Raw genomic sequence first — 8,034 nt, 5'->3', positions numbered from 1 at the left:
TTTTCCAAAGTAGCTGCACCAGTTTGCATTCCCACCAACAGTGTAAGAGCATTCTCCTTTTTTCACATCCTCACCAACATCTGTTCTTTATTGCACTGTTGATTCTAGCCGTTCTGACAGGCGTGAGATGATAGCTCATTGTAGTTTTAATTTGCACTTCCCTGATGATCCGTGATGTTGAGCATCTTTTCGTGTGTCTGACGGCCATCTGTTTGTCTTCTTTGGAAAAATGCCTGTTCATGTCTTCTGCCCATTTTTTTTTAGTTGGATTATTCTTTTTTGGGGTGTTGAGTTTTTTAAGTTCCTTGTATATTTTGGATACTAATCCTTTGTCAGTTACATCATTTGGAAATATCTTCTCCCATTCTGTAGGTTGCCTTTTAGTTTTGTTGATTGTTTCCTTCACTGTGTAACAGCTTTTTGTCCTGACAAAGAACTAATAGTTCATTTTTGCTTTTGTTTCCCTTGCCTCAGGAGACATATTGAAAAAGATGTTGCTATGGCTGATGTCAAAGAAGTTACTGCCTATGTTCTTCCCTAGGACTTTTAGAATTTCAGGTCTCAAATTAAGACCTTTAATCCATTTTGAATTTTTAAAAAAATTTTGTAACAGTTTTAGATTTACAGGAAAATTATTAAGTTAGTACAGAGAGTTCCCATATTCTTCATTCCCAATTTCCGATTTTATTAATAACTTACAGGGGCACCTGGGAGCTCAATTGGTTAAGTATCCAACTTCTGATTTCTGCTCAAGTCAAGGTCTCAGGGTCATTGGGCCCTTGTTCAACAGAATGTGCTTGTCCCTCTCCTTCCCCTTCCCCAGCTCCCACATGCACACTCTCTCTCTCTTTCTCTCTCCCTCTCAAATAAATAAATAAAATCTTTAAAAATCGTACATGGTATATTTGTTATAGTTAATGAACTAATATTGATAAATTATTTTAACTAAAGTCTATACTTCATTCGAATGTCTTTAGTTTTTACCTAAAGTGGTTTTCTATTCTGGAATCCCAACCTGGGTGCCACATTAAATTAAGTGGTCATGCCTGCTTAGGCTCTTCTCCACTATGAGTTTCTCAAATTTTCCTTGTTTTGTGATGACCTCGACAATTTTGAGCCCAGGTTAGATATTATACAGAATGTCCCTTAAAGTTGGTATTTGTCTGATGTATTATTCCTCATTAATCACAAGGAATTAAAATGGAGTTATTTATTTTTTAAGGAAAATCTAAAAAATAAGTACTATTTTCCTCACATGATATCCAGAGTACATACTATCAGTATTAATGATGACTGCTGTTTAAACTTGACCTTCCATCTGAGGGAGGATTTGTCAGGTTTCTTCACTGTAAAGTCACTCATTTCCCCCTTTCAACATTGTACTTCTAGGAAGGAAGTCATTGTATACAAACCATATTTTAAAAATGGAGAATTATGTTCCACCTCCTTGAAGGAGGAATACCTATATAAATAAATTGGAATTCTTCTGCATGAAATATTTTTTCAGTCTCTTCCATTTTTTAATTACTCAATGATTTATGTCAGCATGGGTTCATGGATATTTCTTTTGTACTTTGGTATATAATCCAATACAACTTTATTCATTTTTGTTACTCAGATTGCTCTGGGTTTAGTCACTAGGCAGCCTCTTGATACATCCCATTATTATTTGTTTTTTTTTTCTTTTTTTTTATTTTATAGCACTTCCTCACTTGCTGGTACAATAAGATGCTCTGGGCTTATGTCATATATTTCCTGCCCCAGTCCTAGAATCAACCATTTTTCCAGGAAACCCTGATTCCTTTTATTGAATGACATCAGAACACAAGATGTGGATGTTGTTAGAGAGTCATTGCTTCTAGATCCTCTCATTGAGGACATATTTGTTTGTATACTAACAAGTATATAAGCATGTATCTATATTTCTATCTATAACTATCTACCCATTTCTATCTACAAGCTAACTATAATTTCATACAGATGTCTTCAGCTCTAATCCATTACCACATCGATCAATCTAGCCTCTTCACCTAGCTTATCTGTTACCAACAGTGAAAAACTTGAGTCTCATCATCTATCATCCATTTTCTTAGTTGCACAATTCCAGCATAAGCACATAGTAGTGTCAGATTTGTTAACTAATAACAACACAGGAATAATAGACCATATAGATTTTTTGGATTGATTTCTTTCACTCAGCAACATGCATTTGAAGTTGACTCACATTTTGTGTGGCTTGATACATCACTTCTTATCACTGAATAATATTCCATTGTATAGATATAGCACATTTTTGTCTATTGATCCACCAATGAAGGATATCTTGATTGCTTCCAATTTTTTATAATTACTAAAAAAAGTGTGACAAATATTTGTGTGTGGGTATTCAGGTGGATATACTTGTTCAAAATAATTGAGTACAACTACCTCTTAAATGAAATCACTGGATCCTATGGTAAAACTATGCTTAGCTTTATAAGAAACTTCCAGTCTTCCAAAGTGGATATATGATTTTGCACACTCACCAACAAAGTATAAGAGATCCTCTTCCACATGGCCTCCAGTAATTGGTCTTATCAGGTCTTTTTCTTTTTTTTAATTTTAGCCACTTTTGTAAGTGTACAGTGTTATTTTATTATTATTTTAATTTGCAAATCCATAATGACAAATGATAATGAGCATCTGTTCATGTGTTTATTTGCTATGTGTATATTCTTTCTGGTGAGATGATTATTCAGACATTTTACCCATTTTTTAGTTGGATTCTTTGTTTTCTGATTGTTAGGTTTTAAGAGTTCTTTGCATATTTTATATATAAGGCCTGATATATGATTTGCAAATATTTTCTCCCAGTCCATGGCTTGTCTTTTCTTTCTTATAAAATAGTCTTTAATTGGGTGGAAATTTTTTATTTTAATAATGTCTAATGTATCCATTTTCTTCCTTCAAGGTTTTAAATTTTGCTTCTAAAAACTCATCAATAGTTCCCTAAGTCACATATGTTTCCTTCTCAAAATTTTACAGTTTGCATTTTACATTGAGATCTATGTAATTTTGAGTTAATTTTTGTGAAAAGTATAAGGTCTGTGTCTAGGGTGCTTGAGTGGCTCAGTGGTTTAAGCCTCTGCCTTCGGCTCAGGTCATAATCCCAGGGTGCTGGGATTGTGCCCCCGCATCGCATAGGGCTCTCTGCTCAGCAGGAAGCCTGCTTCCTCCTTTATCTCTGGCTGCCTTTCTGCCTACTTGTGATCTCTGTCCATCAAATAAATAAATAAAATCTTAAAAAAAAAATAAGGCCTGTGTCTAGATTCATCTTTTTCATATATGTATGGACATACAATTGTTCAGAAAATATTTGCTGAAAAGACTCATTTCTTCATTAAATTGCCTTTGTTCCTTCGTGAATTATTATTATTTGTGTGAATCTGTTTCTGGGCTTTCTATCTTGTTCATCTGATCTATCTTTTAATCATCTATCTATTATCTATCTATTTATATGTTTTTAATCAATACTATGTTGTCTTGTTTACTGTAGCTTTATAGTAAGTTTTGAATTTGTGTAGCATGAGTCCTTCAACCTCCTTTTTTTCTTTAGTATTGGCTTTTCTAGACTTTTCTAGACTTTTTGCCTTTTCATACAAACTTGAAAATTAGTTTGTTATATCTACAAAATAACTTGCTGGGATTTTTATGGGGATTGTAATGATTCTACAGATCAAGGTGGGAAAAATTCACATCTTAACAATACTGAGTATTCCAATTCATGAGCACAGAATATCACTCCATTTATTTAGATTTTTTTACTTCTTTCATCAAAATTTAATAGTTTCCTGTTTGCATATCGATCTGGAATAAGCTTTATCAGATTTATATCTAAGGTTTTTTCTGGTGCTATTATAAATGTATACAAATATATATCTTTTTTAAGTTATCAAGTCCAATTATTCATTGGTTATATCAGAAAAAATTGACCTTTGTTTATTGATCTTGTATATCAGTAACCCTGTTATACTTGCTTATTATTTCCAGGCATTCTTTTTTTTTATTATTCTTTGGGATATTCTACATAGACAACTATATTATCTACAAATTAAAAAATTTGTATTCCTACCTAGTACACTTTGCATTTTTTTTCTCTCTGTTGAACTACCTAAGACTTCCAGAACAATGTTGAATACAGTGGCAAAAGAGGACATCATTGCCCTATTGCCAGTCTTCAGAGAAAACTGTTCAGTTCCTTATCAACATGCACAATGTTAAATATATATATATATATATAATGTTAGTTATAGATTTTTGTAGGCTTATCTTAACAAGTTGAGGAAATCCACAATTCCTATTTTTCTAAGTTTTTGTTGTTGTCCGTTTTTGTTGTTGTTGTTTTTTTTATCATGATTGACTCTTAGATTTTGTCAGGTGCTTTTTTCTGTATCAATTGATATGTCTTTTTTATAATCCTGTTGTTGTGTGGATTACTTTTTCCTTTTTTTAACAGACCTTATATTTTATAATTCCTTTAGGTTCAAAGCAAAACTAAGAGGAATGTACAGAATGTTCTCATATACCCCATCTACACACAGTCTCCCTCATTGTCAAGATCCTATAATGAGTGGTATGTTTGTTACCCTTGGTGTTGGGCTAGGATTTACTCCATAGGTTTTGACATATGTATAATGACATATGTGTACCATTATAGTACTGTGCATAGTAGTTTCACTGACCTAACCCTGTGCTCAGTCTATTTATCCTTCTCTTCCCCCAACCTCTGGCAAACACTGGTAATTTTACTGTCTACATAGTTTTGTTTTTTCCAGAATCTCATATAGTATGGAATTTTACGGTAGGTAGACTTTTCAGATTGGCTTCTTTCACTTAGCCATATGCATTTGAGTTTCCTTTATGCCTTTTCATGGCTTGATAGCTCATTTCTTCTTAGTGATAAATAATATTCTATTGTCTGGATGTATTATAGCTTATTTTTATCCATTCGCCTACTGAAGGGGGCATGCTGGTTACTTCTAAGTTTGGGCAATTATGAATAAAGCTACTATAAACATCTTTATGCAGGTTTTTGTGTGTACATAAGTTTTCAGCTATTTTGGGTAAACATCAAGGAGTACAGTTGTTGAATCATACGGTAAGCATGTTCAGTTTTGTAAAAGACTTCCAACCTCATTTCCAAAAGGCTATGCCATTTTTTTATCAGCAATAAATAAGAGTTTCTATTTCTTCACATCCTTGCCAGCATTTGCTGTTGTCAGTGTTTCAATTTTTCACAATTCTAATAGGTGTATAGTTTTAGTTAGCAACTATTTTAGTTAGCAAATACTTAATGACATATGATATTAGAACGTTTTCATATGGTTATTTGCCATCTGTCTATCTTTTATGGTGAGATGTCTGTTCAGGTCTTTTACCCATTTTTAATTGAGCTCTTTTTTTCTTATTATTGAGTTTTACATTGATTGAGTTTTGAATATATAACAAGCCTTACATATTTGGAATAAATCCTACATGGTCATAGGTGTATAATTTTTGTGGATTCAATTTGCTAATATTTTGTTGAAGATTTTTGGATCTGTGTTCATGAGAGATATTGGTCTGCAGTTTTTCTTTCTCATAATATATGTATCTGATTTTGGTATTAAAGTATTACTAGCTTTACAGAATGATTTTGGTAGTATTCCCTCTGCTTCTGTTTCCTGGAAGATATTGTGGAGAATTGGTGTTATTTCTTACTTAAATATTTCACAGGACTGGTGTTTTCTTTTTTAGAAAGAATTGATTGATTAGTTTCTTTAATAGATATAGACCTATTCAGATGACCTGGTGTGAGTTTTGGTAGTTTGTGTCTATTAAGGGCTTGGTTCATTTCATTTAAGTTATCAAATTTGTGGGACTAGAGTTGTTTACAGAATTCTTTTATTATCATTTGAATGTTTATGGGTTCAACATAATGATCTTTCTTTGTTTACATTGCTACTTTGTGTTCTTTCTCTCTCTCTATCTCCATTCCTCCCTCCCCCCCTTCTCAATCCCAGTAGAAATTGTGACGGTTAATTTCATACGTCAACTTGTTTGAGCTGTAGTGCCCATATATTTTGGCGAGGCATTGTTCTGTTAGGTTGTTTTTATATGAGATTTACATTTAATCTGGTAGACTTTGAGTAAAGCATTTTGGTAAAATTTACATTTAATTTGGTAGACTTTGAGTAAAGCATTATGGTCCACCATAATGTGGGTGAACCTCATCCAATTAGTGGAAAATTTAAATAGAACAAAAGGCTAACCTCCCATTAAAAAAAGGGAATCCACCATTAGACTGCCTTCAAACTTTGCCTACATCAGGTTCTTTCTGATTCGATATAACAGTTTTTGGACTTGACCTGCAACTTTTTCCTAAGTCTCCTGTCTACCAGCCTCATCAGATTTTGGACTTTCTACCGAGTGTCCTATTGGTCTGTTTCTCTGGAGAATGCTCACTGACACAGAGCTTTACCAATTTTATAGATTTTTTTAAAAAAATAGCTTTTGGTTTCACTGATTTTCTCTACTGTTCCCATTTGCAATTTCATTGATTTCTGCTTTAATTTTTATTATTTCTATTCTTCCTTTTGCTTTGGGATTAAATTGTTCTTTTTTAGTTTCTTACAATGAAAACTTAGGTTATTGCTTTAAAGCTTTACTTTTTCTGAAATATATGATATATATATATGATATATGATATATATTTCCCTCTAAGCACTGCTTTTTCTTCGTCCCATAAATTTTGACAAGTTGTATTTTCATTTTCTTTTGTCAAAATGTTTTTAAAATTCTCTCAAAAGTTCCATACAAGCTTAAGAATACAACATTTACTGGTGCTGTTGGTTAGAGTATTTTAATATATCTCAAGTAGATTAAGTTGATTGATACCACTCTTCAAGTCAACTATATCTCTACTGAATGTTTGCCTGCTTAATTTGTCTACTGAAGAAGGAATGTTGAAGTCTTTGACTATAATAGTGAATTTTTATATTCATTTTTCAGTTTTATCAGTTTTTGCCTGATCTATGTTGATGTTCCATTTAGGTGCATACTCATTTAAGATTGATTGTATAACTTCTTGGAAAATTGAGTCCTTTATCATTATGTAGTGCCTCTCTTTATCTTTGATAATTTTTCTTATTCTGTAGTCAGCTTCATCTGAAATTAATCTAGCTATTTTAGCTTTTTTCTGAGTAGGGTTCTCATGGTATACCTTTCTCCATTCCTTTACTTTAAATGTTTTTGTAGGCAATATACAATTGGGTCTTTTAATCCACTCTGGTATTCTTTAACTTTTAATTGGTGTATTCACACCATCATATTCAAAGTAACTATTGATATAGTTGGATTAATATATACCATGTTTGTAACTATTTTCTATTTATTGATTTTGCTCCTTGATACTTTTTTTTCTTTTAAAGGTTTTATTTATTCATATGATAGAAAGAAAGAGAGAGAACAAGCAGAGGAAGAGGGAGAGGGAGAAGCAGACTCCCCTCTTAGTTGGGAGTCTGACATGGGGCTTGATTCTAGGACCTGGAGATCATGACCTGAGCCAAAGGCAGACACCCAACCATCTGAGCCACCCAGGCACCCCTACTCTTTGATTGTTTTTTCTCCCCTTTTCCTACTTTTCTAGCTTCAACTGAATATTTCATACAATTTTAATTTTTTACTCTCTTAGCTTATAAATTATATGTCTTTTAAAAAATTGTTTCAGTGATTGCTCTAGAATTTCCTGTGTACATTTTTAAGTAATCGATTTCTTTCTTTCATTCTTTTTTCTTTCTTTCCTTTCTTTCTTTCTCTCTTAAAAAGTAAGAGAGAAAGGGAGGGAGAGGGAGAGAGAGAATCCATCAGCAGGCTCCTGGCCCAGTGCAGAGCCCAATGTGGGACTTGATCTCACAACCCTGAGATTATGACCACAGCCAAAATCAAGACTCAGGTGTCTAACCAACTCAGCCATCCAGGCACCCCTTTAAGTAATCTAAATTCATTTGTAAATAA

Source organism: Meles meles, chromosome 9 (genome assembly GCF_922984935.1).
Source record: "Meles meles chromosome 9, mMelMel3.1 paternal haplotype, whole genome shotgun sequence".
In the NCBI taxonomy this organism is placed as follows: Eukaryota; Metazoa; Chordata; class Mammalia; order Carnivora; family Mustelidae; genus Meles; species Meles meles.
Note: the sequence above shows the minus strand (reverse complement) of the source record.